Genomic DNA, 19,035 nt, shown 5'->3' with positions numbered 1-19,035 from the left:
ACACTACAACACAATCCAACTGTGAAAAGAGTCCTGCTATGAAATCATAGTCCTTTACACAGCCACCAGACAATGAGAACATCCTACAAAGAAGGCAATACACCAAGAAGAAAGAAAACAACCACTAAGCACACCATCTCCAGCCACCTCCAATAGTAATTGGCAATGAAAGAAGAGAAATCTTCAAGGAGCAACATAATGAAAAGACTAACCGCAAACAAGCAAGGAAAGAAAAAAAATAAAAAAGCCCCCAAGCACTCCGTATCATCTTAACATTGACAAAGAAATCTCCTATGAAAATATAGTCCTTGAGACTGGCATAGAATCAAAGATTAGTTAAGGGGAGAACGAAGAAAACACCACACAACAATAGCAAAACTGGCCTAGCCACTTAACCTGAACATGGGGATCAGGCATAAGAGCATTCGCCAGATGCCAAGCCTACGAATGCTCCAAGAACACATTAAGGAAGGCGTCCAGGAGACTCCACTGCGCCAGTCTCCATAGGTTTGTCAAGAAGGACACCAATATCACCCAGATTCGCAGTTCCCATCGCAGAGTAACTAGCCAAACCAGTAAAGATGGGTAAAAGGATGGTACCCAACAATCCTAGTTGCCAAAAACCTATCCCAACACCGTGAAAAAGAGGATCAAAGCTATATACCCTAGAGCCAAATCTCTGGACAACAGTCGTCTTCTCTTGAAGATAAGGCTTGAGATCGTAGATTGGACGATAGAGCAAGCGTGAGGAAAGCCACCCCTATCGTGACCACCGACCCTAACGAAGCAGCTTGCACCATGATCGTTATTGACTTGGAGACTGTTGGCACAATAACAAGAGCAAACCAACTAAAACCACCATACCAAGGCAACCACCAGAGACGTCGACACATCGAGGAGAAAGAGAATGATGAAACCAACACCCAGGATCTGAGAGAGACAACAAGAACTCGATGTGGAAGAAAAACGGCAGCGACTCGACATGGAAGAAGAGTGACAAAACAAAAAGGAAAACTAACATGTTGCAACAAGAAAATAATATAATAAACACCACTTCTCTACCCCTAATCAAAGACTGACATTGTCCTTAATGTTTAAACATATAAGCATAATAAAAAGAAGAGTGTAGCGTTACCTAAGAATTGACATCCAAAGTGAAAGCCTGAAACTTGTTAGTGTACTAAAACAAACAAAAAATCAAATATAAGAAAACAGAAATGTCGAATAATTTTTTTTTTTTTTTCTAAGTGAACATAAATTTCTAAACTAATTATATACAACAGATGGACTACAGGAAGTCCAATCAATCCTGGTAAACATGATCATTCAAAGAAACTGTCTCATCTTTAGGAACACATCTCCCCAAGTAAGGCTTAAGCCGTTGGCCATTAACCTTAAAAATATTTCCATTCTTGGGATCCTCAACTTCAACAGTCCCATATGGGAAAACTCTTTTAACAATGAAAGGACTTGTCCATTTAGTTCTTAATTTTCTAGGAAACAAATGAATTCTAGAATTATACAAAAGAACAAGTTAAGAAGGATCAAAATTTTCCTCAAAATATTTTTATCATGAAAAACTTTAATACGTTCTTTGTAAATTCATGAGTTCTTATATGCATCATTGCTGATTTCCTCAAGTTCATTCAATTGGAGTTTTCTCAAGGAACATGCATCTCCAAGGCTGAAGTTAAACAATTTGATAGCACAATATGCTTTATGTTCTAATTCAACAGGTTAATGACATGGTTTACCATAAACTAACATGCATGGTGACATATCAAGAGGTGATTTGTATGCAGTACGATATACCCACAAAGCATTAATTAGTCTCAATAACCAATTGTTCCGAGTTGGATTCACCGTCTTTTCCAAAATTTGCTTGCTTTCCCTGTTTGCAAGTTCAGCTTGGCCACTTGTCTGTGGGTGGTATGGAGTGGAAATCTTATGGGTTATCCCTTTTTTTTTTATATTAGAGCTTCAAATGGTTGGTCTCAAAAATGTGATCCTCCATCACTAATGAACGCTCTAGGAATACCAAACCTAGACAATACATTTTCTTTCAAAAATTTAAAAATAGTCTTATGATCTTTCTTCCGACATGGTATGACCTCAATCCATTTTGAAACATAATCTATATCAACAAGGATATATATAAGTAACCAAAAGAAAGGGGAAAGCCCCATAAAATCAATGCTCCAACAGTAAAAAATTTCAATGATTAAAATTGGGTTAAGAGAGATCATATTACGCCGAGTAATTTTTCCCAACTTTTGACAACTTGGACAAGTCTTGTAAAATTCATACATATCTTTGAAAAGTCTATGCCAATAAAAACCACATTGAAGAATTTTGGCTGAAGTCTTTTTGGAAGAAAAGTGACCTCCACAAGCCTCAGAATGACAAAAAGAGATGACACTAAATATTTTATCATCAAGAACACATCTACAGATTACCTGGTCAGGACAATATTTGAAGATATGCGGGTCATCCCAAAAGAATTTTCTCACCTCAACCATAAATTTCTTTTTCTCTTATGAGGTCTAATGAGGTGGGATAAGACCTGTAGCAAGAAAATTCACAATGTTAGCGAACCATGGCAATTTAGAAACACTAAACAATTGTTCATCAAGAAATGAGTCTTTTATAGGTAAATGTTCAGAAGGCTCCTCAAAAGATATCCTAGAAAGATGGTCTGCAACAACATTCTCCACTCCTTTCTTGTCATTGTTTGTAAGATCAAATTCTTGGAGAAGCAAAATCCATATAATCAATTGTGCTTTGGCTTCCTTCTTTTCTTTGTTAACAAATACTTTAGGGCCGAATGATCTGTAAAAACAACAATTTGTGAGCCCAAAATATATGATCTAAACTTGTCCAATGCAAAAACCACAGCAAGCAATTCTTTTTTAGTTATAGTGTAATTTTTCTATGCACTATTCAAAGTTCTGCTTGCGTAGGAGATAACAACAGGCTTCTTGTCTTTTCTTTGGTCTAGCACCGCTCAAATAGCATCATCACTAGCATCACACATTATTTCAAAGGGATTGGACCAATCTGGGGGCTGCATTATACGAGTTGATGTTAGCATTTTAATTAACTTTTCAAATGCTTCTTGACATGCATAAGTCCAATCAAATTTGGCATCTTTTTCCAAGAGATTATTCAATGGCCTTGCAATTGCACTAAAATTTTGTATGAATCTCCGGTAGAAACCTACGTGTCCCAAAAAAGATCTAACATCTTTAACAGTTTTAGGAATAGGTAAATTAGCAATGAAATCAATTTTTGACTTATCCACTTCAATTACTTGGTGAGAAACAATGTGTCCAAGCACTATGCCAGACGTGACCATGAATTGGCATTTCTCCCTGTTAAGCAGTCCTTACACTTGATAAGAACATTCTCCAAGCTAGATAAACAATCAGATATGAATCATCAAACACAGTAATATCATCCATGAAAACTTCTAAATATTTTTCTACCATGTCACTATAAATGCTTATTATGCAACGTTGGGATGTAGCGGGTGCATTGCAAAGACTAAAAGGCATTTTTCTAAAAGTGAAAGTTCCAAACGGGCAAGTTGTTTTTTCTTGATCTTCCAATGAAATCTCAATTTGATAATATCCTGAATAACCATCTAAAAAGCAATTATCCATATGCCCTGCAACTCTTTCCGAAATTTGGTTAAGAAATGATAAAGGAAATTGATCATTTCTTGGGACTGAGTTCAATTTGCGATATTCAATACACATTCTCCATCCAGTAATAACCCTAGCTGGTACCATTTCTCCATTATCATTTTCAACTATTGTGACTTACCCGTTTGCTATTAGAAATTGGATATATGATACATGCATCCCAAAGTTTAAGTACTTCTTTTTGCACAACTTCTTTCATTGTTGGGTTAAGTCTACGTTGAGCATGCCTAACTGGTTTATCATCTTCTTTAAGAAAATTTTGGTGTGTGTAAACCAAAGGACTAATACCTTTAATATCATATAAAGTCCATCGAATAGTAGTCCTATGATCTTTCAAAACTCTAAGTAACATACCTTCATGCAGAAGTTCTAGTTTAGAAGATATTACTACAGGATAGGTCTTATCTTCTCCTAGAAAAGCATATTTAAGTCTAGCGGGAAGAGGCTTCAATTCACATTTTGGGGCTTCTTCTCTTGATGATTTTGTCTCATCACTCACGATTGGCAGCACCACATATTTTGGTACCCAACTATTATGTTCTTGTACCTACGCAAAATCCAACAAAGAACAAAGGTATTGTACTTCAAAATCTTGTGTAAAATTACAATCCCCATTTACCAAACAAATTTGCAATGGATCAGAAGAACAAGATGAATTAAAGCTATTTTGAACAATTGTCTCTAACATGTAAGCTTCTTGGTCATTTTCATTGTTTGCAGGCTGCTTGCATATGTTGAATATGTTGAGCTCCAATGTCATGTTCCCAAATGATAGTTGCATAAGTCCATTCCTGCAATTTATAGGAGCATTAGATGTAGTAAGAAATGGTCTACCAAGAATAACAGGAATTTGAGAACTAGAATGCATAATTGGTTCATTATCCAAAACTATAAAATCAACTGGAAAATAAAATTTGTCTAACAGAACCAGCACATCTTCCACCATTTCTCTTGGGATTTTGACTAAACGGTCAGCCAATTGCAATGTGACTGAGGTGGGTTTTAATTCACCAAGACCCAATTGCTTATATACTAAGTAAGGCAACAAATTAACACAAGCATCCAAATCCATTAAAACTTGTTCAATGCTAAAATTCCCAATAATACATGAAATTGTGGGACAACCTGGATCTTTGTACTTAGGTGGAGTATTAGTTTCAATAATTGCACTTACATTTTTAGTTAAAAATGCGGTCTTATCAACATTGTGCTTTCTTTTGATAGTTCATAAATCTTTTAAAAAATTGAATATGACGGAATTTGTTTTATAGCATCCAAAAGAGGTATATTGATTTTCATTTATTTAAAAACCTTCAAAATTTCAGGACTTTGATTGCTTTACAGCCTTAAGTACTTGTGGAAATGGTGCAGGAAAAAGGCACTTAAAAATTCCATAATTATTATTTTCTTTTTCATCATTTTGGATGTTTTAAAAAAAAAATTATTTTCAGTTGTTTCTGAATCCTCTTTCCCAATTATTTTTCCACTACGAAGAGTAGTGATAGTCTTAACATGTTCATGCTTATTTTCATTCAAAGAAGAAGAAGAAGGGGTAGTTACCTCTAACTGTGCATGTGGATTGGGTTGGACTTGAGAAGGAAATTTACCCTTTTCTTGAATTGACAGTGAAGAAGTGAGTTTTGAAAGAGTGCTCTTAATCTCACCAATGTCTTGTGCATTCTTTTGATTTGTGCCAGTTTGGCTTTCCATGAATTGCTTCATAACATCATTCAAATTTGATGATGATGATTGTCCTTCCACCTGTGGAGTATAATAAAAAGAATTAGATTTTTGTTGAGGCATATTATTATTAGTATTATTTCTCTAACTGAAATTTGGGTGGTTTCTCCATCCTCGAATATAAGTTTAAGAAAAAGTGGATGATTTTTTAAATTGATTCACAAAGTTTGCTTGATCATGCAACATTTCTCTGAAATCTAGGAGCGTTGGACACTTGTTTGTTACATGTCCCTAACCCCGCAAACTTCACAAATCTCAAATATTTCTTGACTTGCAATTGAATTAACTTTTTGAGGCATTTTCGATTTTAGAGTTTCAACTTCCCTAGCCATTGTTGCCGATTGAGCTTTGAGACTTTCTTCCTCCTTAAGGTGATAAATACCGCCACTGGAAGGATTACTAGAAGATTTTGCCTTTTTGGAATTAAGCTCAAATGTGTTGGGAGTGCTCTAAATATGAGAATTTTCTACAATTTTAACAAGAAAATCAAAAGCATCTTCAGGATCTTTATACATAAAATTTCCATTGCACATCATCTCAATAAATTGTCGATCTTTAAGTGTTAAGCCATCATAAAAATGACTTACCACCCTCCATCTTTCAAAACTATGATGAGGACATAAGATTAACAAATCTTTAAATCTTTCCCCAACTTGAGGTAAAGACTCAGTGTCTTTTTGAGCAAAAGTGGTCATCTGTCTTTTCAAAGAATTTGTCTTTTGAATTGGAAAAAATTTCTTGAAAAATCCAGTTTGCATTTCAAGCCATGTTCTAATTCTTCTTGGACTTGGAGAGTAAAACCAAGTTTTCGCTTTATCTTTTAGTAAAAATGGAATTTTTTTTAGCAAAATAGTATCTGTCTTACACCCTTGTGTTGGAAAAGTTCCACAAACTTCCTCAAACTCATGCATACGTGAACATGGATTTTCATATTGCATGCCATGAAAAGTTGGAAAAAGTTGGTTCATGCCCGGTTTAAAATCAAAATTTTAACCATTTCACGGAAAAATGATGTCAGATGGCAAACTTGAACAAGCAGGATGCAAATAATCATGCAATGTCCTGACATGTGGATTCTCATCATTATGAACACTATTATCATCTTCATCATTTTGGGGCACTTCCAATTCATTATTATTATTGTTCTCACACATTTGTGATGAAGTTTGGTCAAATTGAGGTCTCTTTGCAATCTACCAAATCGATCACGATATCTCATAAACAAAACAAAGAAGCAACATATAAAAATAATAATAAAATTTTAAAAATAAACTGAACTATTTTTTTTTTTTTTTTAAACTAAGACAAAAGTAAACAACAAACACAAAAAAGAAAAAAAGAAAAAAAGAAAAAAAAGAAATGAAAAACTGAGTTTGATAAGCCTTACCGAATTAGCTTTGGGAATTAAAACTGCAAACCTTAATAATGAATTTCCTTGTGCTACTTTTCACTTCACCACTCCCCGGCAATGGCGCCAAAAACTTGTTGCATCTACCCAAGTGCAAGTAGTCACACATAGTAATAATCTTGGAACTCCAAGTATCGTATCCTCAAGGTGTAGATAGGCAAATGTTTGAACATAAAGAAATAATTAAACGTACCAAAATAAAAGTGACAAGCAAAATGGAAAAGTAATTTGATTTGAGTCTTGTAGAGATTGAGTTTAAAAACGAAATATCAATAATGGAAATGCTAAGGCATCAAGATTCAATTCTTTAAGAAAAATATGTTTCATGCCCTTTAATCCAAATTATAACTCGATTAAAATTATCATAGAGAAACTTTAACTGAAAGATGAAGAAATTATAACTAATTTAATTTTTCAATGTTATAATTTTTCAATGATTGTTCAGAAAATGAAATTGCTTAATATTTGATCTTTTAATTTAAAAGCATGCTAAGTCAGTTCTTAAAAATGAGAAAAATATAATTGAACTCATGAAAAGATTGTAGCACTTAACATTAATCAAAATAAAAGGATATGAAAATGTTGAACAACCAAAAATAAAAGAATTTAGCAATTCATACTGAATATTGGATTAAAAAACAATTCACAAACTTACTCAAAGGACATTCCCTTTTAGCCTTAGCTAGAGTTCTAGCAATTCATCACAAAGAAAAACATTAGTAAAATTTGAATGAAATTGATAAAGAAATTTGTTGTAGTGGTCTAAAGGACTAGATGAATGATTTATAGTAGTCAATGAGTTGAGTGGAAAGTTAATACATTCATGGTAGGTAATGAAGGGATTAAGTGAGGGATTAAACATGTGTTGATGGTGGAGAGTTAGTGGAAAAGAAATGGGGAGGTAGTGGGTGTTAAATGACTTTGAATCACATGAAGTAGGCTCTTTAGCGTCAACGGTTTTGTCTTCTCTTCTCCCTCTTTACTTCTCTTTATGATTACAATAATCCCACAATCAATTCTTCAATAAAATCCGCCAGCAATTCTCTTCACACCTGGCTTGAACTTGGACAAATATATATCTTCATCTTTTGGCTTTCCAACTTCCTACAAAAGATAAATTCACCTAATAAGTTCACCAAAATGTAACAACAAGTCAAATTATCTTTATTAAGCCAAATTAATTTTATAAAGTCTCCAAAATAATATTAAAAAGACGTAATTTGAGACTCTCATCACCTCTAAGTACACCATCTCTCAGTTTCGGTATGTCGCCTATGTGGATCCATTTCTGCCGTTAACTGCCAAAGGGCTTCCTATTAAGTCCTACTTGAAGCCAATGTATATGTTTCTCTGGGATTTTGTTCGCCGTAACATCTTTCCTATTGCAAACAACTCCAATCCCACTATGTTTGGCTATAATTTAATGTTGTCTCTCATCAATAAGGATCCAATTCCTTTTGGTGAAATCATCTTTCATGCCATTTGATATACTAGTTTCAGATGAGTCTGACTCTCATTCCAATGCTTCTACTAGTTTTGACTTGTTCTAATGATTTCATTGGTCATTAGGTTGCGTAGCTTGGGAGTGATTTATGTTTTGTTATGGGGGAGTGATTTATGTTCGTATGAGGGAGTGTTGTCTGTTTTGTATGGAGTTGTATTGTCTTTTGCATGGTCTAGACTGTACTTAAACACTTCTGACTAATTTGATTCTCTCCTTGTATTATGTGACTCACTTTCTATCTGCACTACGTTCTTGGCTCTTACTTGTTAAAAAGGGGGATACTTTTTTGTCAACCCAAACTGTTTCATACTATGAACTATCTGCACTTGATGTTTGTTGAGATTGGGTTTGTCTTGCAGGTACCTTTGATGTCATGTCTCAATGTTTGGGTTGTGTGCTGAAAGTGTGAGTTAACGGGTTTTTGTCAAGGGAAGCCAAAAATTGGGAGTTTGTAAGGTTATAATTAACCAATTGGTTTTTAGCTTTCCTTGAGACTTGTATTTTTCCTTGTAATAAGCTTGCTCAAAAGGATTAAGATTAAATTAAGGTAGATGGCTTATTGTGGACCTCAAAGAAAGATTGTCACGATGGTTTTTCTTCAACAAGGAGGCAATGACACTTTTTCAATAAAGGTAGAAATGAAGTCATGCATTATATTGCATTGCATTTTTAGTTGTTGCTCCACTACGATGACCAATCATCTTGATTGTACAATTTTACTTTTCTGCCAGCTTTTGCTCTTCTGTCCAGAATTGTTTTTCTTTTTTGGTCATATTTGATAGCCAATACATTTTTGACACCTGTAGGTTTTATTCTAAGGCAACATTTTACTTTCCTTTCTATACAGAGGTAAATTTTTAAGGTGTCGTCACTTCACATAATACCTTGCACTTTTGGAAACTGCAAAAGTCTTGATATTTTATATGTTTGTTTTTTCTGTGAAGTCTGTGATGAAAGGACTCGCCCTGCGTTTCCCTTTGGAATCCGTAATGAACCCTCTCCCTATCTAACACTGGTCATGTGTTGGCTGTTGTTAATTATTATGTTAACTCGCAATTGTACGGGGCAATTAGTAATATAGCAAGACAAGTACGAGGTCGTACCCACGAAGACTGAGAAGTTCAAATTAGTTATGTACGTAGATTACCGAATTCAAGAAGTTAGGAAGTTAAGTCTAAAACAGAAATTAAAGTGAGAGTGATTGTGATTGTGAAAGGAAGTGAGCAAACTGAAATTGCAAATGAAAGCAAATAAACAAGTGTAACAAATAGTGGTTTTAAGAGTTGGAAAACAGATTTGGAGACTAGGGCATTCGAATCACCATAACAATTCAATTCTGGGTTATATGGAGTCAAGTAACAAGTCTAATTCAGATTCAAAGATTGATTCTAGTTAAAGTATGATTAGGCCATGGTGTTTGGTCCTAACCTTGTGTTCCTAATTCCCTAATTTGATCATTTGTTGTCTAACCTAAAATTAAGCATTAGGAACCCATTAAGCATAGAAGAACAATTTAAACAACCAAGCATGTATCTAATCCCTGTTGTCGAATGTCCATACATACTCTTCCTATTCATAGTTCAATTCGAATTAAAGCATGGTGTCTACTCTTAATTCAAACCAAGATAGTTAACAAACAAGTTCTAATGGTGATCAATCATTCAAACAAGCATGTTAACTTATAAGCATAATGAATAAGAACATGAATCATGAATCAAACTTGAAACTCCAAACTTATAAACCCAGAATATTCATGTTAGGTTACATCGAAGCCCTAGTTATGGATTTAGCTACTCATAATGGAAAAGAAACTAAAATAGAAATGGGAAAACATAATGAATGCCATAAGAGTAGAAAAACCCTTTTATGAAGTTCTTGTAGTGTCCAATGCTTCTCCAAGAGCTTCTCCACGTCTAGAAGGATGTATGAAGGATATGGAGGTGATTTGAGATGAGCTTGAGTGAGTGGTGATGGCTGAGAAAGAGGAAATTCGTAGGGAAATGGAAGGGAGGTTTTCTGGAGCTGTTTTGGTGATTTTGGGGCAGTTTAGAGTATTGGGTTGATTGCTTGAGTGTTTGGGGTTGTGGGAATGTATGAGGATGATTTCTGGATGATGGAAGTGTGGAGGATGGCTGAAGTGAATTTTGTAGCTTGAAGACTCCTCTATTTATAGGGCTAAGAGGGAGGAACATCATGATGAAATCCAACACCACCATTCCTCATTTAATACAACCCATAACTCCCACTTCATCTTGTCTATGTTAGTGTGGTTGGAATCAATCCCATCCCATACTTCTTTTGCTGCACCTCAAGCTTTCTTCACATGGGATCAAAGGTGATCAATTGTGGCTGCCTTTTGCTGCCAACCCATGTGGTCTTCTTTTGGTTGTTGAACAAAAACGAGTCTTCTGAACCAGACTTGGTGTAAGAAGGCCAGAGGTTTCAAAACGTATCCAATGGGGCTCAAATTTAGATATGTTATAGTAGACACCCATTGGAACAACTTCTATGAAGAAAGTATTCCCATCGGAGTAGTAGAAGTATGCGTTTTGTGCCTTGCAATTTGGCTGCCGAACAGAGACTGGAATTGACTTCATTTCATTTATGCTTTACATGCATGCACATGCTTTCTCTATAATAACTCCAGCATGTACCAACTTGATCCTTTAGACTTTCATAGCTGGAATGCCTCCCCACTTCACTCATTATGTTGGATCCAAAGTCAGTTGCAGCATGGGTGAGGCACATGGAGGCACATGACAAAGCTGGCAGCTGCAAATCCTCCTGAGCAGGGTTGAGTGTTGGGCGGGCTGAGCACTCCACAAATGTCCAATTGGGCTGAAATTTGGATATGTTGTACTAGACACCCATTGGAACAAGTTTCATGAAGATCTTCACCTCATCCAAGCCCCATAGCATGCTGATCCAAGGCCAAGAAGCTGACCTACGAAATTGGGCTGGAAAGGAGTTGTAGCCAAAATGTGTTTGTCTTTAAGCCCTTCTTCCATTCACCCAAATCAAGCCTTAACATGCATGGATTGCATCATTTCCTATCCAAAGTCATCATTGTTACCTAAATGTCAATTAACTGAAAGATAAACACAAAAAGGATTAAAAGCACAAGTTTAACTCAAAAACATAACCAAATCATAAGTTAGAAGGATACAAAATGATATACAATTATGAACCGATCAAATACCCCCAAACCTAGATTTTGCTAGTCCTCGAGCAAAACAACACAAAACAAAGTTAAAAACAAAAAGTTAACTAAACCACTTTCGTAGGTAACTCGATTGCATTGAGCGTATGCAACAAGCCTTTAAACCTCTAGGCATCCCTAGTAGGAGGAGTTGTGTCTCCTGAGGGTTTAACAGAAACGATACCCACAAACGCATTACTAACTCTACAAAACAAAGTGGTTAGTAAAACTTGAAATCAACTAATGAGAACGAAAGAAAACTTTAGTCATACCTCCAACACCGTAGAGTTGCCAAGATAGGTGATCAATCAGTGTGTAATGTGGAAGCTATAGCTCAAAGGCACACGGTTTCAAAGCAAGCACACTCAAACCTTGAATAAAGAACATGCTTCGACTCTAATTCTCACAGATAACACTCAATCACTCAGAACCAATGGTTTTATTCTCTCAAACAAGCTTAAGTGAGTATATGAAATAGAAGCACAATATTTGGTTAGATCTCATGAAGGGAATCAAATACTAAGAATAGAGATACACACATACCTACCAGCACCCATGAATACATCCTCAAAGATTAGCTAGGTCTTTCACAAGGTTTGTAATGAAAGGTAAGGTTAGGGGAAATGGAAGAATTGGAAGGAAAAACAGGTAACTTAAGAACATACCAAGGTTGCATTCTTCATTGATCTGCAAGGTAGCATTGACTTATAATGGCATGGCTGCAAACTTCATGGTACCACCTGGCATAGACTTTATTTATTTATTTTTTTTTTATTTTTTTTTTACACTTAGATCAAATCGAAACACTTTCATCTTCGTTGATTTGATCTGCATCTTCATTAACTTCATTGCACAGAATCACACCATCTTTCATTTAGGCACATGGCAGCAACTTCCTTGCTTCAAACTTTATCTTGGCACACCTTGGTATATTTCTAAGCTATAGGGTATGGCTACAATAGGTGAAGTATCTCAGATTGAGATACAAAGGTAGGGAAATGATGAGGGTGATAGAAGAAAAGGCTTTAAGTGTTTGGCTTCAAGAGGGTTGATGGAACACACATATAGGTAGGGTGAAAAGAAAGCACATCGAATGGTTATGCACACATAGCCTAGCATCACTTCAATGAGTTCATTCATGAATGAGAGCAAGCACATGATATCTGCAAAAGAGAATCATCCTTAGTATTCAATCAAAATGGAATAATGAGATCATTTAGAGTGAAATGAAGAAAATAAATTGGGATGAGAAATAGAAACACTTTAAACCCTCTCAAGAAAGCAATTGGGCTCAATATAGCTCACTAGGGTAGTCTCCACTATTCTCCTTCGAGAATTTGAGCATGGTACTTTAGCCACCATAATTCTAGGAGCCAAAGCTTTGTGAAGTGCAAAATTCTGATATGAAAACCTCAATGGCAGCTCCATAGCATCGATTGTATGACATTAAAAAAAAAAAAAAAAAAAAAAAAAAAAAAAAAAAAAAAAAAAATTAGTGACAAATGAACGAAAAATTGAAAACACAAATGAATGAAATTTGAAAACCTTCCCCCCAGACCTGAATTGAACATTGTCCTCAATGTTAAAGCAAAGTAAAGATGATTGAGAACAAGTAAATGATAAAGGGAAAAGTTAAGAAAAAGTTTAGAAGAAAAAAAAAAAAAAAAAAAAAAAAAAAAAAAAAAAAAAAAAAAAACACAAATATACAAGCAACTCACGGATGACCAGTTAAGGGCCTCAGAAAACACAGCCAGGGGATCCGGGAAGGTTGGAGGGGTCACAATGGTCCCGCTTAAAACCCAAACTTCTTAGACACCGAAGGTGTCGCCTAAAGAACTCCTAGACACTGTATTGACGGAGGTGCTCACTGGGGTTACCCAAAGTTAGCTCATATGAAAAAAAAATTATTTAAAGAAACAGAAACTTAAAATGACTAAAATAAAAACAAAACAAGTAAAGAGAAAGGATAGAAATGCTCCCCCTTGATGCGATTAGGTCGATTGCTACCAAGCACCTTCTTCTTGAACACATGGGTTGCCTCCCAAGAAGCGCCTTAGTTACTGTCTTGGCAAGACATTATGTGATCAGCTAAGTTGATGGTACAAAGGGAAGTTGATCCACCACATGGCCTGTTTGAATGCCAGCTGAGATTCCCTCATAGAATGGCTTTAAACGTTGTCCATTTACTTTGAAAGTTGAGCCGTCTTTAGGGTTTTGAATCTCCACAGCTCCATAGGGAGAAACATTGACCACGGTGAATGGGCCTTGCCATCTAGACTTCAATTTTCCTGGAAAGAGACGCAATCGTGAGTTAAACAAAAGAACTGACATACCTTTGGAGAACTCTTTCCGTTGAATGTTTCTGTCATGGTAACTCTTGGTTCGTTCTTTGTAAAGCTTTGCATTCTCATAAGACTCATGTCTAATTTCTTCCAATTCATTGAGCTGAAACTTTCTTGCATGGCCTGCCTTGTCTAGATCAAAATTTAACTTCTTGATGGCCCAAAAAGCATTGTGTTCAAGCTCCATTGGCAGGTGACAAGCTTTCCCAAACACAAGACGATAAGGGCTCATCCCAATGGGAGTCTTATATGCAGTCCTATAAGCCCATAATGAATCATTGAGCTTGGCTGCCCAATCTTTCCTTGTATTGTTCACCACCTTCTCCAGGATGTGCTTAATTTCTCTATTGCTTATTTCCACTTGACCAGAAGTTTGCGGATGATATGGTGTAGAGACTCGATGGGTGATGTTGTACTTCTTCATGAGTGCTTCGAATGGCTTGTTACAGAAGTGGCTGCCTCCATCACTAATGACAGCCCTTGGAGTACCAAACCTTGTGAAAATATTATCCTTCAAGAACTTGAGCACCACCTTATGATCATTGGTTTTGGTGGCTATGGCTTCCACCCATTTAGACACATAATCAACAGCAACAAGTATGTAAGTACAACCAAAGGAAGATGGGAATGGTCCCATGAAATCAATACCCCACACATCGAAGAGCTCCACAACAAGTATGCTATTCAATGGCATTTCGTTCCTGCGACTTATGTTCCCCATCCTTTGACACCTATCACACTTAACACAAAAATTAAACGCATCTTTGAATAGAGTGGGCCAAAAGAAACCAGATTGGAGAATTTTAAGTGCTGTTTTCTTAGCTCCAAAGTGACCTCCACAAGCCAATTCGTGGCTATGCCTAAGTATGCTTTCTTGCTCTTCTTCTGGAACACATCTTCTGATGAGTTGATCCGGGCAATGCTTGAATAAGAAAGGTTCATCCCAGACATAATGTTTCACCATGGAAAAGAACTTCTTCTTGTCCTGAGAAGTTAGATCATTTCTAAGAACACCACAAGCAAGATAATTAACAAAATCAGCATACCATGGTTCTTTGACTTGGGCAGCATATAGTTGTTCATCAGGGAAAGTCTCATTCAAGGGTAGCACAGCTTCTCCTTTTTCTTCAACCACAATTCTGCTCAAATGATCAGCTACCACATTCTCACATCCCTTCTTGTCTCGAATTTCCAAATCGAACTCTTGCAGCAAGAGAATCCATCTAATCAAGCGTGGTTTTGCATCCTTCTTAGTGAGCAAGTATCTAAGAGCTGCATGGTCAGAATAAACAATTACTTTAGAACCAACAAGATAAGAACGAAATTTTTCTAAAGCAAAAACCACAGCAAGGAACTCCTTCTCTGTTGTGGAGTAGTTGATTTGAGCATCATTCAAGGTCCGGCTAGCATAATGAATCACATGGGGGAGCTTGTTCTTCTTTTGACCTAAAACTGCACCAATAGCAAAGTCAGAGGCATCACACATTATTTCAAATGGTAAAGACCAATCTGGAGCTATGATAATAGGGGCTGAAGTTAGCTCCCTCTTCAAGGTAGTAAAGGCTTCCATGCAAGCTTCATTAAACTCAAAAACAGCATCCTTAGCAAGGAGATTACACAATGGCCTTGTAATGCTTGAGAAATTTTTGATGAACCTTCTATAGAATCCAGCATGACCTAGAAAGCTTCTAATTCCTTTCACAGAGGTAGGGGGTGGCAGATTTGAGATGAGATCGATCTTGGCTTTATCCACTTCAATTCCCTTGCTTGAAATCACATGGCCTAGCACAATGCCTTGTCTCACCATGAAGTGACACTTCTCCCAATTCAAAATCAGGTTTGTTTCCTGGCATCTTTTAAGCACTAGAGACAAGTGGTGAAGACAATTATCAAAAGAGGAACCAAAAACTGAAAAATCATCCATAAATACCTCAATGAATCGTTCCACCATATCTGAAAAGATTGACATCATGCATCTTTGGAAAGTTGCTGGGGCATTGCACAAACCGAATGGCATCCTTCTATAAGCAAACGTACCAAATGGGCATGTGAATGTGGTTTTCTCTTGGTCTTCCGGAGCAATGGGAATTTGATTATAACCTGAAAAACCATCAAGAAAACAATAGTAAGCATGGCCAGATAAACGTTCAAGCATTTGATCAATAAAAGGCAAGGGGAAATGATCTTTTCTAGTGGATGTGTTCAACTTCCTGTAATCAATGCAAACTCTCCAACCAGTGATAGTTCGTGTAGGAACTATCTCATTCTTCTCATTCTTCACAACGGTGATTCCGGACTTCTTCGGAACAACTTGTACAGGGCTCACCCACTTAGAATCTGAAATTGGGTAGATGATTCCTACATCGAGTAGCTTTAAAACTTCAGCTCTAACCACCTCTTTCATGTTGGGATTTAGCCTCCTTTGGGCATCACGGGATGGTTTGCTGTCTTCTTCCATTAGAATCCGGTGCATGCACATGCTTGGACTAATTCCTTTGATGTCTGCTATGGTCCACCCAATGGCTGTTTTATGCTCTTTTAGAACCTTAATTAAGCTCTCTTCTTCATGTGAGGTGAGACCTGCAGCAATTATAACAGGGAGAGTTTCGTTAGCACCCAAATAAGTATATTTAAGATGATTGGGCAGTGGTTTAAGTTCTAGCTTTGGTGGGGTGATAATGGATGGCTCCAATTTCGTGGATGATGGTCCAAGAGGCTCGAGTGGTGGCCTAAAGGATGGTGGGTATGGTTGAAACACTTCTAAGGCAGCCACCACTTCTTGGAACTCCGGTTCACAAAGATCTTCCTCTTCTTGTGTTAAGACAGCTTCTAGAGCATCATTAGACTTTCTCTGCAAAATTTTGGAAGAAACCTCATGATCCACAACATCAATTGAAAAGCAAGAATCAAGAGAGATAGAAGGTTGAGATAGAGCATTAAGCATTTTAAATTCAACAGTTTCACCCAGAACAGTCATGGAAAGGGTGCTATCTTTCACTTTGATAACTGTGTCTGCAGTGGCCATGAATGGCCTGCCTAGGAGAATGCGATCAACATGATCTCCATTTGGATTGTCTTCCATGTCCATCACTACAAAATCAGCAGGGAGAATTAGTGTATTAACTTGAACTAAAATATCTTCTACAATACCTTTTGGATATTTTATAGAATGATCAGCTAGTTCAAGTCGTATTGAAGTCTTCTTCATCCCTTCTAAGCCAAGCTTTTGATACAATGAATATGGCATTAGGTTGACACTTGCTCCCAAGTCCAACATGGCTCTTCCAACCTTATTGCCTCCAATGTTAATGGGAATGTCAAAGCTGCCAGGATCAACTAGTTTTGGTGGAAGCTTCCTTTGCAACACAGCACTTACATTCTGGTCAAGCTTTACATCTTCATTTGGAGCGAAATTGAGCTTGTGAGTTTTCAAGTCCTTGATGAACTTTCCATATGCAGGAATCTGTTCAATAACATCAAGCAAAGGCAAATTGATATTAACTTTACTCAAAATATCATAAATCTCTTTAAAAGCCTTATCTTGCTTTGCTTTCTTAAGACGGCCTGGAAATGGAATCAGTGGAACATATGGAGCGGGTGGCACGTATCTATCTTCTTGAAGATGTGGTGGCACAAATTTGTCATCTCTCTTATGCAATTGGAATTGTTTGGATTCCTGAGAATCTGATTTGGCATTAGGAGCAGATTGAGAAGTTTTGAGATGTTCCCCTTCTGTAGCCGTGGTCTCCTCTTCATCTTCTACAATCACAACATCATTTGAAAGATTAGAATCAACTTTACTATCAATGATCTTACCTGATCTGAGCACATGAATGGCCTTGGCTTCTTGGTTCTTTGGATTGATCTCGGTTTGGCTTGGCCATTTCCCAGGTGCTCTTTGAGTTATTTCAGCAGCTAATTGGCCTATTTGAACTTCCAATTTGGCAATGGTAGCTTGTGTAGTTTGCTGGAAATTGGATTGGTTGATTGCCATCTGCTTAACTATATCCTCCAATGATGATGTTTGTTGTGGCTTTTGGAATGAAGGGGGATTAGCTTGATTCTGAGTATTCCTCCATGAAAAGTTTGGATGATTCCTCCAACCTGGATTATAACTTTGAGAGTATGGATCATTTCTTGGACCTTGGTTGTAGGAATTTACCAACTTAGCTTGCTCTTGCACAAATTCTGGATATCCAGCCCCAAGTGGACAAGCTATGGTAGCATGGTCAGGAGTTTCGCAAATACTACACACTTCCTTCGGAGGGCTTCTTGAGTTTAATGCAAGAAGAGCATCTAGCTTTTGTTCCAGTTTTGAAATCTGCACACTAGAAGCATCATTAGAACCACTAATAACACGTTTACCTCTTGTATCCGTATGTTGGGTCTCCATTGCTATCTCCTCAAAGAGTTCGTATGTTTCTTCTGGAGTTTTGGTTTTAAAAGAACCACCTGCAAAATTGGTGACTATATTATGACTAGAAGGGGTTAGTCCTTTATAAAACATACGCATTTGAAGCTTCAATGGAATCCCATGATGAGGACATTGGTTGAGCAGCCCATTGAATCTCTCCCATGCTTCACAAAACGATTCATCATCTTGCTGTGCAAATAACAAGATCTTATCCCTAAGCATGTCGGTCTTTTGCGTGGAAAAGTATTTCTCCAAGAACTTCTTTTGAATGGCAGCCCATGTAGTGAGTGAACCAGGCTTCAAAGAATTCAACCAATATTTCGCCTTATCCTTCAAAGTGTATGGAAACACTCTCATTCGAAGTTGATCTTCTGTCACACCTGTCAAGGGAAAAGAACTCACAACATTAAAAATATCCTTTATATGAGTTAATGGATCTTCATTAGGTAAACCATAAAAGGAAGGCAGCATATTAAGATGAGAAGATTTAAGCTCATAATTTCGAGCTACAGTGGGCAGCAAAATGCTTGAAGGAGATGCTGGAATTGTTGGGATATCAAGTTCTCCCATGAACTCATTGGCAGCCATCTCTTCTTCTTCTTCTTGGTCTGAACTTGCTTCCGAATTTGAAGGTGAAGAACCAGGAAGTTCAGTGTGGAGAGCAATACTTGTAAATGTGGCAAGAGCTTGCTCTTTTGCAGTTGACAACTCTCTTTCTAGACGA

General features: G+C 36.9%; 2 non-coding genes and 1 pseudogene across 2 annotated transcripts; 2 read left to right on the top strand and 1 right to left on the bottom strand.

Annotated features, from left to right (window-relative positions):
- Positions 1–1,602: 1,602 nt before the first annotated feature.
- On the bottom strand, positions 1,603–5,776 carry LOC110756209 (uncharacterized; annotated as a pseudogene).
- Positions 5,777–6,047: 271 nt separating this feature from the next.
- Positions 6,048–6,156, top strand: LOC148297534 (small nucleolar RNA R71). Its single transcript, XR_015833311.1, has one exon. It is a non-coding gene; the product is annotated as a small nucleolar RNA R71 (small nucleolar RNA).
- A 12,270-nt stretch (positions 6,157–18,426) lies between these two features.
- LOC148297533 (small nucleolar RNA R71) lies at positions 18,427–18,533 on the top strand. Its single transcript, XR_015833190.1, has one exon. It is a non-coding gene; the product is annotated as a small nucleolar RNA R71 (small nucleolar RNA).
- The last annotated feature ends 502 nt before the right edge of the window (positions 18,534–19,035 follow it).

The sequence above is a fragment of the Prunus avium genome, chromosome 1 (assembly GCF_965620075.1).
Source record: "Prunus avium chromosome 1, drPruAviu1.hap1.1, whole genome shotgun sequence".
Taxonomy (NCBI): Eukaryota; Viridiplantae; Streptophyta; class Magnoliopsida; order Rosales; family Rosaceae; genus Prunus; species Prunus avium.
Note: the sequence above shows the minus strand (reverse complement) of the source record. Positions and strands in the feature narration are given on the sequence as shown.